The 13829-nt window shown below is 26.5% G+C and overlaps 1 long non-coding RNA gene across 1 annotated transcript in view; it reads left to right on the top strand.

Moving 5' to 3' along the window:
- Positions 1-13571, top strand: part of LOC147816751 (uncharacterized) — a 33058-nt gene extending 19487 nt beyond the window's left edge. The window contains exons 4-5 of the long non-coding RNA XR_015429008.1: positions 4732-4780; positions 12016-13571. This is a non-coding gene — a long non-coding RNA (uncharacterized LOC147816751). The remainder of the gene's footprint in view (positions 1-4731; positions 4781-12015) is intronic.
- Positions 13572-13829: the final 258 nt, after the last annotated feature.

Below are 13829 nucleotides of genomic sequence, written 5' to 3'. Positions count from 1 at the left end.
CATTTGTATAATAATAAATTAGTAAACTATTTTATGTCAGCACAAAGTTATTTTTTTATCTTAAATTGTCTGCAATTTAATAATAAACGATTGCAAAATTTGCTAACATGGAAATTTAGCTTTCTTGGTTTTTGGCCAATAGAAGCATTATGAATAGAAGCATTAACAGCAATTATTAAAAGTATTAAATTAAAAAAATAATAATCGCAAAGTGAAATCGGACAATTATTGGCGACCACTTTAATTTTATTTAAGTTTAAAAATCTGCCTTAATTGAGACATAAAAGAATTTAAATAAATCTTCAGATTGATAACAATTTACAACTGTTTGCCTGCAATAGGTACTGAATAGTTGTAATATAACTCGTATTATTGATCTTAAAGTATTGATCTTAAAGTATAGGATACTATTGTATCCTATTTTTAGAAAACCAATCAAGAGTTTCAATAATTTCGGCTTTATTTCATATAGATCAGGGGTTTCCAACTTACATGAGGCCGGTTAAAAACACAAATCAAATGGCGGGCCGCAACTTTATCAAAATTTTATGTAGGGCTCTTTTATGTTTGAAGGAACAATAAATATTACTGTCAGATTTTTACCAAGTTGTACAAAGCAAAAGTATTGAATTTCAAATTAAAATAAGAAGTAGAATTTTAAAAATACTTAATTGTTACTAATAATATTTTCAAAAATATTAAATAAATAAAAATTCGGGCTACAATAACTTTAATGTGCACCTATGTATTAAACAATTATTGTGCAACAGATATCCAATTATTAAGATATAAAACTTTAGAAAGGTTGGTATTGAAACTTACATAGTACCACACAAAATGTTCAATGCTTATCAGGGTGGATCAGGGGATAGAGCTCTCTTCTCCCAATGAGGTTACCCGGGCTCGATCCCAGTTGATTCGAACTCCGCACCCTGCTACCACCGACCACAGTGAAATAAAATATCCTCAGTGGTAGACGGATCATGGTTACATTCCCCTTTCCGTCAGATTTACCGTGGGAGATTTTCGTGGTTTTCCTCTCCATGTAACGCAAATGTCGTATAGTCCCATCAAAAAGTCCTCCATGAAGGCAAATTTCTCCCAATACTTGATGCAGTAGTTCCCTTGTCTTCAAGATGGGGTTCAAAATAGCAATGTTACGGAGTCGAACATAATGTAATCTTAATCCTAAAAAATTGGGTCGGCTGTTCAACGTTGGTTATAAAACAAAATAAGTACGAAGGAAAAATATGACAAAGGTAGCAGTTGTTTCGGACGGCGAAATAAAATTTTGGAACTGCTGAGCTTGATTGCACATTTTGTTGTCCAGGACCCAAATGTATCCCCCCCCCCACTGCTTTTTAAATGAAACATAAAGTTTCAACTATATTACAATTGTAAGGTGTCAATTTGAAATATTAAAGGAGTTAAAGTAGTTCTGCTGTATCAAAATATTTTTTAAAAGCGGTTTTTATTTCAAAACTCACGTACTGAAAAAAAAATACGTTAAGTGTATGTGTGGCTTGCATAGTTAAAACCATGCTTGTTTTGCAAAAAAAGAAAAGGGTTTGAAATCTGCTGCAATTAAAAAGAAAATGTCTGCTGCCTTTTGCCATATTCTTTCACGTTGCAAATGTTTTTTCAAAACACATCTTACGTAAATATTATATTCTATCTGTTTTACTTCATCTTTAAATTAATATTAATTGCAGCTTGAAATAAATAACTATTAATTTATTTCAATAAATTTCTTTTTGTAGCGGCCTTCCAAAAGCTTTGTTGTGTTCCGAACCTTTCTTTTTCTAAAAGGATTCACCATCCTTTCTTGTAATCAAATATGCTATTATATTAAAACAATATGTAAAATGTTAAACATGCAATGTGCTAAGTAAAAAAAAAAAAATTATACGTTAAGATTATCCATTCCTTTATGTCAACTATGTTATTAAATCAAATATATGTTACGTACTTTTTTAGTCAAATATCTTAAAATATTTAATAAGTAATTAAATATGCTATATAGTAGACAATTTTGTTGAACCTTTGAGACCCAAAATGTCGTGAAATGTATCAAGACTTATAAGAATAAAATTTGGTGAGAGAGACAAAAACAAGAAACATTGTGAAATAATGAAAAAACACGCACCACCATCTGAATTTTAAATTTATTTTAATTGAGTACCGAAGAAGGCTGACTTTTGTTTGAAAAACTTCAAATTGGTTGTTGTAAATGAGTTTTAACTGAGGCTTAATGAAGAATTTTATCTTATCTTATCTATCTATATATATACCTTATCTTATCTTATCTATCTATCTATATATCTTATCTTATCTTATCTTATCTATCTATCTATATATCTTATCTTATCTTATCTATCTTATATATCTTATCTATCTATCTATATATCTTATATATCTTATCTTATCTTATCTATCTATCTTATATATCTTATCTATCTATCTATATATCTTATATATCTTATCTATCTATCTATATATCTTATATATCTTATCTATCTATCTATATATCTTATATATCTTATCTATCTATCTATATATCTTATATATCTTATCTATCTATCTATATATGTATATATCTTATCTATCTATATATCTATATATCTTATCTTATCTATATATCTTATATATCTTATCTATCTATCTATATATCTTATATATCTTATATATCTTATATATCTATCTATATATCTTATATATCTTATCTATCTATCTATATATCTTATCTATCTATCTATATATCTTATATATCTTATATATCTTATCTATCTATCTATATATCTTATATATCTTATCTATCTATCTATATATCTTATATATCTTATCTATATATCTATATATCTTATCTATCTATCTATATATCTATATATCTTATCTATCTATATATCTATATATCTATATATCTTATCTATCTATATATCTATATATCTTATCTTATCTTATCTATCTATCTATATATCTTATCTTATCTTATCTATCTATCTATATATCTTATCTATCTATCTATATATCTTATATATCTTATCTATCTATCTATATATCTATATATCTTATCTATCTATCTATATATATATCTATATATCTTATCTATCTATATATCTATATATCTTATCTATCTATATATCTATATATCTATATATCTTATCTATCTATATATCTATATATCTATATATATATATATATATCTATATATCTTATCTATCTATATATCTATATATCTTATCTATCTATATATCTATATATCTATATATCTTATCTATCTATATATCTATATATCTTATCTATCTATCTATATATCTTATCTATCTATCTATATATCTTATATATCTTATCTATCTATCTATATATCTATATATCTATATATATATATATCTATATATCTATATATATATCTATATATTTAAACAATCCATTGTAATTTCCAATTGCATTAAATTAATCCGTAACTCTTTAATTAATTCGTTGATGATTCTACTTGTTTATACCTGACAACTGATGTCTGATAACGTGGGTATCAGACACCCATAGTAAAAACTGAAAACGGAGAAAGTAGTGAAAGAAATATGTCATTTCTGTTAAGAGAACATTGACATGGGCGAAGAAATTTGAATGTAGAAGGGAGAAGACGAAGAAATTAAGTGACTAATAAAAAATAATAGCAAGAGAAATGAGCAATAAATGGCACTTAAATTTTACAAAAGGAGCATAAGAATTTAGGGCCAAGAAAATGAATGCAACGTAAATTGGTAAAAAGTATGCCAAATTTTAAATTTGAAAGAACTCGAAGAACGTTCGGAAAAACCTATGAAGCGATATTATGAAGCGTGATTTTGAAGGTACTTCGAAGTCATGGGAAACCAAAAGTCAGTAAAAAAGAAAAGATTGTATGTTTTTATTCGTCACTAAGACTTTTGGTTCGGCAATTAATCAAAATAATGTATTGTAGGAATATATGCTGAGGAAAGTGAATAATTTAGAAAACTTATAGAGTTTTTAAGGAATATTTCAGTTAATTTATAGTCTCTACATCTAGGTTTCTAGGCTGTAGATAATGTAAACATGAATTTTAATTATTTGTTTATGTTTACCTATAATTGAGAAAACCATATTTAGTAATTATCTATATTTAAGGTCAAGTGATATCTAATGAGATAATGCAATCTAATGATATCAGGACTGGGATAGCCTGGTTAGTAGTCCCACGTCTAAGAGAGAGTGGGTTCGATCCCCGCCAGCCGAAGACTCCCCGTGAATTAATTGGTGACCGATGCACGTTAAATCTGTCGAGTCACAAAGTCCTCCATGTTCCCATAACAAGCCCTGACCTCTGGGGGTACTGTTCCAGGAGTTTCCTCGTCTTCTGGATTGGTTCAAAATAACAAGGCTACAGAGTTAAACATTAGTAGTCATAAACCCAAAATTGGATCGACTGTTCAACAACGGTCATAAAATAAATCTAATCGTATCTAATGAGATATCTAATAGTATATCTAAATGAGATGTTTATATTATTTCGTTCTATCGAGAGAAAATTTTGCCATGTAAAGGAAATAATCTGGAACTTGCAGGGAGGTCTATATTAGAATTTCTTTAAAAATTTGATTTATTTTACATATCTACCTTACCGTATATATTTATCCCATTTTGTATGATGATATTGTTTTGTAGGTAAGAGTAATATAATTTTTTCATTTATAAAAATTATTTTTACAGAAATCTGCATCCTTGGAGAAGAGCTCTAAGTTTAACAAGATCTGTTGAGGTAAATAAATAATTTTTAATAAGTCATTTGATTTGTATTTGTTTTATAATAAATTTAATGTGTGTAAAAGCTCTTTTTTTTGTTACTCTTTCATAGCTATTCTAATATTGGTCTTAACTCTCCCTACTTTTAACGGCAGCCCCTTATTTTCTGTGATCACGCCAATGCTTCTTTAAACTTACATGAGTCCTTATTTTGAACAGCAATGTGAAAATGTTTTTATAAAAAGGGACATTTGTTCATTTTTCTCTGTTTGGTAAATTTTGTTTTTCATTTACAGAATATCATTATCTTTTGCTATATTAAAACTATTTCTCCTTTTTATATTTTAATATTTTTGAATATTTTTTCTTAAATTAATTTTTAAATTAGTTTTAGGTTACGATAGGGCTAGTTTTTTCTTAATTTACTTTTTTTTGTTTTTAAATATTTTTTAATGATTTTTAAAGTTTTATTTAAATTAATTTTTCTATAAGTATCAGTTTATCATTATTAGTACACTTTTAGTACAGGAGTTTTTGTGTTCATTCAATTTTTAGCTTCCAATTTTATTTTCTGATGTAATTTACGAAATTCTGAATTTCTTTTACTTTATCCATATTTTATATTTTTTTTTGTTTTTATATTTCATGCCTTTAGATAATATCTTTTCGTATTTTAATATTATTTCAAAACTATAATGGCTGTAAATTAATTTATTGTCGAGTTATTTCAATACTCTTTTTTGGGTTATTTACAGAATTCTTTTTGTGTTTAATGCCTTTTCAAGTTTTTTCTTAATATTGTTAATGCAATAGTTTCACTTTAGTGTGTGTTTTGCTTTTGTAACATTGGTATTGATTTTTACTTATTTTTATTTTTTTGGTACATTATTCTGTCTATGGAGTTTTTTTAATCTTTAGTGTTATAAATAATATATATTCATATATTAGAATTTAAAATGTCAACTATATTTTTTTAAAATTACTTTTAGTTAAATATAAGTTATTATCAAAATTTTTTTTTTTGTAAACTGTTTTTTTTTTGTTATGAAATTTTAGCATAAATTTATATTAATACTTTTCTCCTTTTTACTGTTTAATTTTTTATGCATAATTTTTTGTTTGCAATTTATAGAATTTATATCTATATAATTTATATCTAGAATTATATAGAATATAGAATTTATATCCATATTGTTTAATGAATGTAATACTCATATAACTTCATTTTTGCATGTTATGATTTTACAAAATTTTTTGATATACGAATAATATGTTAATGTTTTTTTCTACTTTTTTAGCGACTACTTTTTTTTTTACGAAATTTGCACGCGACTTTTTTGATATTGCGTAAAAAAGAACTTTTGATAGGAATGTGTAAAATAATTGGAAATAAATATAGGAAACACTCACTAACAGCTATTTAAGTCTTTTGCTTTGTATTTATTTTATAATTAAATTTAATGAGTGTAAAAGCTCTTTTTTTTGTATTTGGAATACTCTTTTGATGCTATTTCTAATATTGGTCTCAATTCTCCCTTTTTTTTAGTGGAGGCCCCTTATTTTTTGTGATCACTCAAAAGCTTAAGAAGCTTTTGAGAATAAGAACTTACATACGTTCTTATTTTTAACAGTATTGTGAAATTTTCTTTACAAAAAGGGACATTTGTTCTTTCTGGAAGACTTCTTTTTAATTTACAGAATATCACTTTCTTTTGCCACATTAAAACTATTTCACCTTCTTATATTTTAAGATTTTTAAAAGTTTTTTCTTACCTTAATTTTTAAAATAGTTTTAGGTTACGATAGTGCTAGTTTTTTCTTAATTTACTTTTTTTTGTTTAGTAATTTTTTTAATGATTTTTGAAGTTTTATTTACATTAATTTTTCTATAAGTTTCTGTTTAGTATTAGTACATGTTAAGTATAAAACATTAATATTAGTTTTCGTGTTCATTTAATTTTAGCTTCCAAAAATTTTTTTTATGTGATTTACGAAATTCTGATTTTCTATTACTTAATCCATATTTTATTATTTTTGTCTTTATATTTCATGTCTTTAGATAATATCTTTTCGTATTTTAATATTATTTCAAAACTGTAATATCTGTTAATATTGTCGAGTTTTTTTAATACACTTTTTTGAGTTATTTACAGAATTCTTTTTGTGTTTAATGCCTTTTCAAGTTTTTTCTTGATTTTATTTATGCAAAAGTTTCACTATAATCTGCGTTTGGCTTTTGTAACATATATTGATTTTTGATTTTTTCGTACATTATTCTGTCTACAGATTTTATCTTTAGCTGTATAAATAATATATATTTCATATTAGACTTTAATTTGTTAACTACGTTTTTTTTCATATTTAATTAATTTTAGTTTAGTATAAGTTATTATCAATTAATGTTTTTTTTTTGTAAATTGCATTTTTTTTGTTATACAATTTAAGCATAAATTTATATTAAACCTTTTCTCCTTTTTACTGTTTAAATAATTTTATTTTGTGTATAAAATATATATATTTATATATATATATATATATATATATATATATATATATATATATATATATATATATATATATATATATATATATATATATATATATATATATATATATATATATATATATATATATATATATATATACTGTAAATTGTAGAATTTGATCTATATTGTTTAATGAATACCTCGTATACCTTCATTTTTGTTTGTTATGCATTTGCAGCATTTTTTGATAGATGAATAATATGTTAATGTTTTTTTTTGCATGCAAAAGTTTTTTCTTACATTACTTACATATAAATTTAATTTAAGTATTAGTACACTTCACATAAGTTTATAATAGTATTACTATATTTACATTTTAGTTTTTTAGTATGTTTATTTGTTTAATTTTCAGATTTCGATTTACTTGAATTTAAATAATAGTATACTTAAATTTTTGTATTCTACGTATTAGTAACTCTTTTTTTTATTTCATTAATTTATGTATTAAATGTAGTTTACTGTTAAAACATTTAATATTAGTTTACATTAATATTAGTCTCCATTAATATAAGTTTCCATTAGTATTAATTTATCTTTATTAACTGTTTAGTTTCTATAAAATTTTATTTTTTGATTTACAAGATTATATATTCTAATATTTTTGACATATTTTTCACTCGTTTTTAAAATAATTATTACTTATTAATAATTATTTTTTCTACGTTTTTTTCTTTAATTTACTAAATTTCATTTTATTTTGCCAAATAAATAATATAATAAATAATTTGTGCTTTATGTTTTTATAATTTATCATTTCCACTATTTTTCAGTGCCAAATTTAGACTACCCTTTACTTTGTGTCTTGAGAATTAAAAATTCAAATCTGTCATATTTTTACTAAGAGAAAACACACTTTGGCGTCTAATGACATATTTTAGAAATAGATATACTAATTATTTGGCTTATTTAAAGCATTACTATTCATTAAAACAAAAGTTGTTTAGGGTGATATATCTTTTTTTTCCAACTCACTGTAAGTAGTTTACATTAATAGAACTATTATTATTTCCATCTATTGTTATCCTATTTTTGTTTAAGTTTCAAAATGTGTTACTTATATTTTTTCAAAATAAATTTTAATCTGATTTTTAAATTATTTTTACTTTAGAATTGGTATTCCGATTTCTAAATAGTTTTATTTAATGTCATTTAAAGGTAGAATTGAATTGCTTAACTTTCGGAATTTGAATTCCTCTTACTTTATTATAGGTTGATGTTACTTTATAGGTTTTATAAGGTTTAATTGAATATTACTACAAATAAAATTTGTCACCAATTATTAGTTCTGTCAAAATTTTACTATCCTTGTAATGTTTTACTGAAGAATTACTTTAGTTGTAGTCAGAATATATTGTTAAAATTTTTAGCTAATCTTGTTCAATTGCAAAATTAAATTATTTTACTTGTAGATTTTTGATTTGTGTGCTATTGTTTAATTCAAAAAATGTAATTTTATTTTGAATTGTAAGTGATATTTTGAGCTAGAGTATTTTGTGCACTTGTACTTTTTTCTTTAAATACTTCTAATTACTCTACCCTTATTTTTAGTAAACTTAAAAGTAGTTTTGTTTCAATTCACTGTTGAGTTCTCTAGTAATTTTGTGCTGCTGTAACACGACTTAATTTTATTATTTAGGTTATTTAATTTATTTAGGTTAGGTTATTTATTTAATTACAACAGTTTTTTTATCTTTAGATTGAAGTTTTACTTAAATTAGTTCTTAAATTTGTATTGTATATGATTTTGTATTATTGCAATTAATTATAGTAAAATATTAGTATAATAATTTTTTTTATTTATTTTTCTTTTTGTTAATAATTTTTTTCTTATTTATTTTATTTTGTTTATTTATTTTATTTATTTAGTTAATTAATTTATTTATTTCTATTCATTTATAGATCCATTAATTTTGCTTAAATGTTAGAATATGATTTACTTTCTCTTTTATTGATATATATTTTATTTCATGTTTTCAATTTTAGTTTTGTGAAAGTTTATACGAATTTTTTAATTAGTTTTAGTTTAATTATTTTTATTTTATGTTAATTCTTCTTAGTTTATTGTTTAATTGTTGTTATTGTCTTAGTTTATTGTTTCTCGTGTATCATATAGAATTTGATTTCTTTTTTGTTGAATTAAAATAAAACTTTTATTTTATGATTTTAAAATTCTTTTCCTGCATATTTTTTTTGTTTAGTTTTAATTTAGTATTTGTTCGCATCACTAATGAGAAAAACTCTGCAGATTTTCTTGCAATTCTGAATGGTTTTAATGGAAATGAAAAAATAGCATCATCCGTAAAAAAAGAGTGATATTATCTCATTTATATAACAATTTTCTGAATGAAGGAACATTTTTCACTAAAAATTGCATTAACTGAAGTAATCTTCCTTCCTCAATGGCACGACAGCCCCGGGTGGGCCCTGGCCTTCTCAATCAACTTCCTCCAGGCCTGCCTCTGCCTGGCAGTTGTCTTCCAGTTTGAGACTTTTAAGACTGAAATGTCTCTTTCCACGCAGTCGGCCCATCTCAGCTTTGGTCGATCTCTGGGCCTTGATCCGATGGGCTGAGCCGAAAAGATTATGTTTGTCGAACGCTCTCTGTTCATTCGAATGATGTGACCAGCCCATTTAATTCTTTGAATTTTTACATATTTGACAACATCAGGCTCTCTAAGGGCCCGATAGAGTTCTGAGTTTGAACGTCTGTACCAAGTACCATCAACTTGTTTGCCCCCAAAAATGGATCTTAGCATCCGACGTTCGAAGATTCCCAAGGAATTCTCATCTTTCTGTGTTGTTGTCCAAGTTTCTGAGGCATATGTTAGGATAGGTCTGATTAAGCATTTATAAATTAACAGTTTAGTATCTCTTTTTAGTAGGTTTGATTTTAAATATTTTTTTAATCCATAAAAACATTTACTTGCACTATTGATTCTTTGTATTTCGGGTGCGATATTGCCATTAACGTTGACTGCAGAACCAAGATAAACAAAACTGTTTACTTTTTCAAACTTGTATTCACCAATTTGCAAGTGAGTTGTAGAATCAGTTATTTTGATGCATTGCATATGCTTGGTTTTCTCCTGGTTAATAGTGAGATGCATTTTTTCTGCCTCTTTTTCCATGGATAGAAAAGCTTGCTTTAAGTCAGATTGTGTTCGCGCTATGATATCAATGTCATCGGCAAAAGCGAAAATTTGGACAGACTTATGAAAGATATGTCCTCTGGTATTGATTCCTGAATCTCTGATAATTTTTTCTAATGCCAAATTGAAGAGTAGGCATGCCAAAGCATCGCCTTGCCTTACACCATTTTTTACCTCCATTGGTTCCGAGAAGTCATTTTGGATTTTAACTTTCTGCATGGTCTTACACAGTGTAAGTGTGGTGAGTCGTACAAGCTTGTCCGGGATATTGAATTCTCGCATAGCTTCAATGAGTCGCTTCTGGTTTACACTGTCGTAAGCAGTTTTGAAATCCACAAATAGGTGGTGGGTACCAATTCCAAATTCCCTGGTCTTTTCCAGAATCTGTCTTATGCAAAATATTTGGTCAGTTGTAGACCTGCCCTTCCTAAAACCGCACTGGTATTCACCAATGATGTTTTCTACATAGGGGCTAAGTCTGTTAAATAGAATTTTTGAAAAGACTTTATATGCAGTGCAGAGCATGCTGATATCCCGGTAGTTTGAACATTCAAGAATGTCTCCTTTTTTGTGTATAAGACAAACAGTGCTGTGTTTCCATTCTTCCGGGAGTATCTCTTTTTCCCATACTGATGTTAGAATATTATGTATGACCTTTTATGTATAGTAATCTTATCTAAAATAAATATTATTTTTCAAACTTATAACATTCATATGAATTACGCTGTTTTTTATTTATTTTTCTTTTATCACTTCGCTGCTTTTATTTTTTTTCTTCTGTATTTTCACTTTGAAATTTTATTAAATTGGATACTTTTATCGATGTATTATAGCAATTTAGAAAAGAAGAAGTTTCAGGTCAACCTTTTTTCGAACACTTTTTCTGTTTCCAAACATGACGTCGAATTTATAAGTTTTTATAATGAATTTAATCTACATTTACGCATCATAATTAAATAACATTTGGGAAATATCAGAAGGAAACAATATTAATTAACCCTTTATTTAACCCATCCTCCTTTTTTACTATCTACGAGAGATCATTAATAGCTAAGGCAGGTGTTTAACAGTTTACTACTAAGTAGAACTTTTTTTATGTCCAGACATCAGTAAAGCAACAACCTGGATTTTGCTTCACTGATAAGAAACAAAGGTCTCTGTAATCAATCTACAGTTTCAAAAAATTATAAATTTTAAAAAATTTAGTTTTAAATTAATATAGATAGAATTGTTTAATTCTGCAGAAAAATATTATTTAAAAAATATTGATTCGTTTTAGAGCAAAAAATTTTAGATTGTTAAATGATTTATAATTTCTGTTCATTTATTCAGAAAATGTACAAAAAGAAATTAGAGAAATATTTTAGAGAATTTTAAGCAATATTTCAATTATTTTCGGTGCATAGTTTTAATTTATGGTAAATAAATTTACAATATAAAAACAAAAGAACCGTCTTCCTCTTTACTACTTAGAAACGAAGGCCTTTGTTATCATTCCATAATTATAAAAAGAAATGTGTTATAAAGAGATAATAATAATGTACTTTTTATTACAGTGTCTACAACAAGGGATGGCAGCCTGACCCTTCAGTGCAGCAGGCGGGATCAGACGGTTATATCAAGATTTTGAAGCGGTCACCTAAGAACTATGTTGTTCAGTAATGGTTCAAGAGTTTTCCCTGTTTGCACTAAGTGTAACGACCAACAAGCTACTCCTGAACATATACTTCAATGCCTAAATATCTCTAAAGTGGACCTCTTTTCAGATCCACTTTTTGTTACAGACTTGCTCAGAGTCTCTGGAGTCATGGACTTGGTTTAGCTCCGCTAACCGTGTGGGCCAGCAACAACAACAACAACACAACAAGGGAACTCAGACCTGTGGGACTGCTTTTGTGATGCTTTGCTTACAGCTGTAGAGTCATTCAATGAAGTAACATAATTTAAGGGGAAAATCTAGTTTAAAATAAATTGAGTAATAACCATTAACTATTACTATCCCCTTTTCCTTGAGCTAATTAGAATTCTATCCTTATACTTCAATTATAATGGAATGTGACACTCAAAGAAGTTTCATCATCAGTTCACAAAAAATGACAACGCTAACGCTAGAATCTAGAAGAATCAAGATCGCTTGAATTTGATTTGCTTCATTATGAACTTGATCCTCTATATATAATAAGTTCGAACATATATTTCAGTATATTGAATGCAGGTATATTATCATATACTGGTGGATGTAATTAAAATAATATTTCGTGTTGGTGTCATCATTTACCTCCGAACAAAAGTTTTAAAATCAAGTCTAGGCCTCGCAGATACATTTTAAATTTAGAGAAAGTCATTTATGTACTCAATATAATTTTATTCATATTGACCTTTACCAGCACAAATATAAAATGCTGTGCTGAACATAAACTGTTATAACATGTTGTCTTAGCATTACTACAAATTCTAATAATGGGTAAATTAAGTAAAACTTTTTCGGTGTTAACACTGAAAAAGTTTAATTTAACCGATAATATCGATTAGGGTATGTAATTACAAAAATATTTAAAAATAATTCTGGGAAAAGGGGTCAGTGATCCAGAAATAATATACTATATGATACGGATGCAAAACAGGCGACTCGCCAGCAAGATGTTTACCCCTATCGTATACTGCCCGCGATAGCCCCACAGATATCATTTCATAGCTAATGTGACTTGCTTTTCGTTTGTGTTTTCGAAGGTTTTTTGTTGGTTTACTACGCCTTTTAAATACGATATGGTAACCGGTAACGACTCGCAAATTTATGTGAGATAAAATTCGAATCGATAGATCATTTTCGTCATGAGAAGTGCAATTCAAGAATAGTAAGTATTTATATTGAAACAAAAAAATTACCCTTTTGAATTGTTAGCCCTTTTGATTCGTGTCTGTTCTCATTCGCTTAAACGAGAAAAATGTATTACAATAGTATGCATAGCAATATAAAGTGTAATAATGCAAGAACAAAATCGTTTCTGGATTGGTTTTAAATGCTGCTCTATATATATGTTACGGTGAATGACCGAAATCTGGAGAATGTCGACTCTCACCGGTGAATGTCATCAGTCACAATCGGACATTCCCCAAAGGCACTATATAGTCCCTTTGGTGAATGTCCGAAATATTTGTTATATCCAATTTTATATTAATTTATTCGTTGATATTATTATATTTATTTGATATATTTATATTTATTCTATATTTTAATACTTATTGACGATGGATTAGAAGAAACACCAGTGTTTGGAGTATCGGGCAAATATATATACCGAGCAGTGGCACTTAACCTTAAAAAAACATCAGTGTAGGGTTAAAATATCGAATAAATGTAATTATATCC

Source organism: Parasteatoda tepidariorum, chromosome 1 (genome assembly GCF_982258835.1).
Source record: "Parasteatoda tepidariorum strain Cologne lab strain chromosome 1, Ptep-v5.0, whole genome shotgun sequence".
NCBI lineage: Eukaryota > Metazoa > Arthropoda > Arachnida > Araneae > Theridiidae > Parasteatoda > Parasteatoda tepidariorum.
This window is presented reverse-complemented; position numbering and strand designations above follow the sequence as displayed.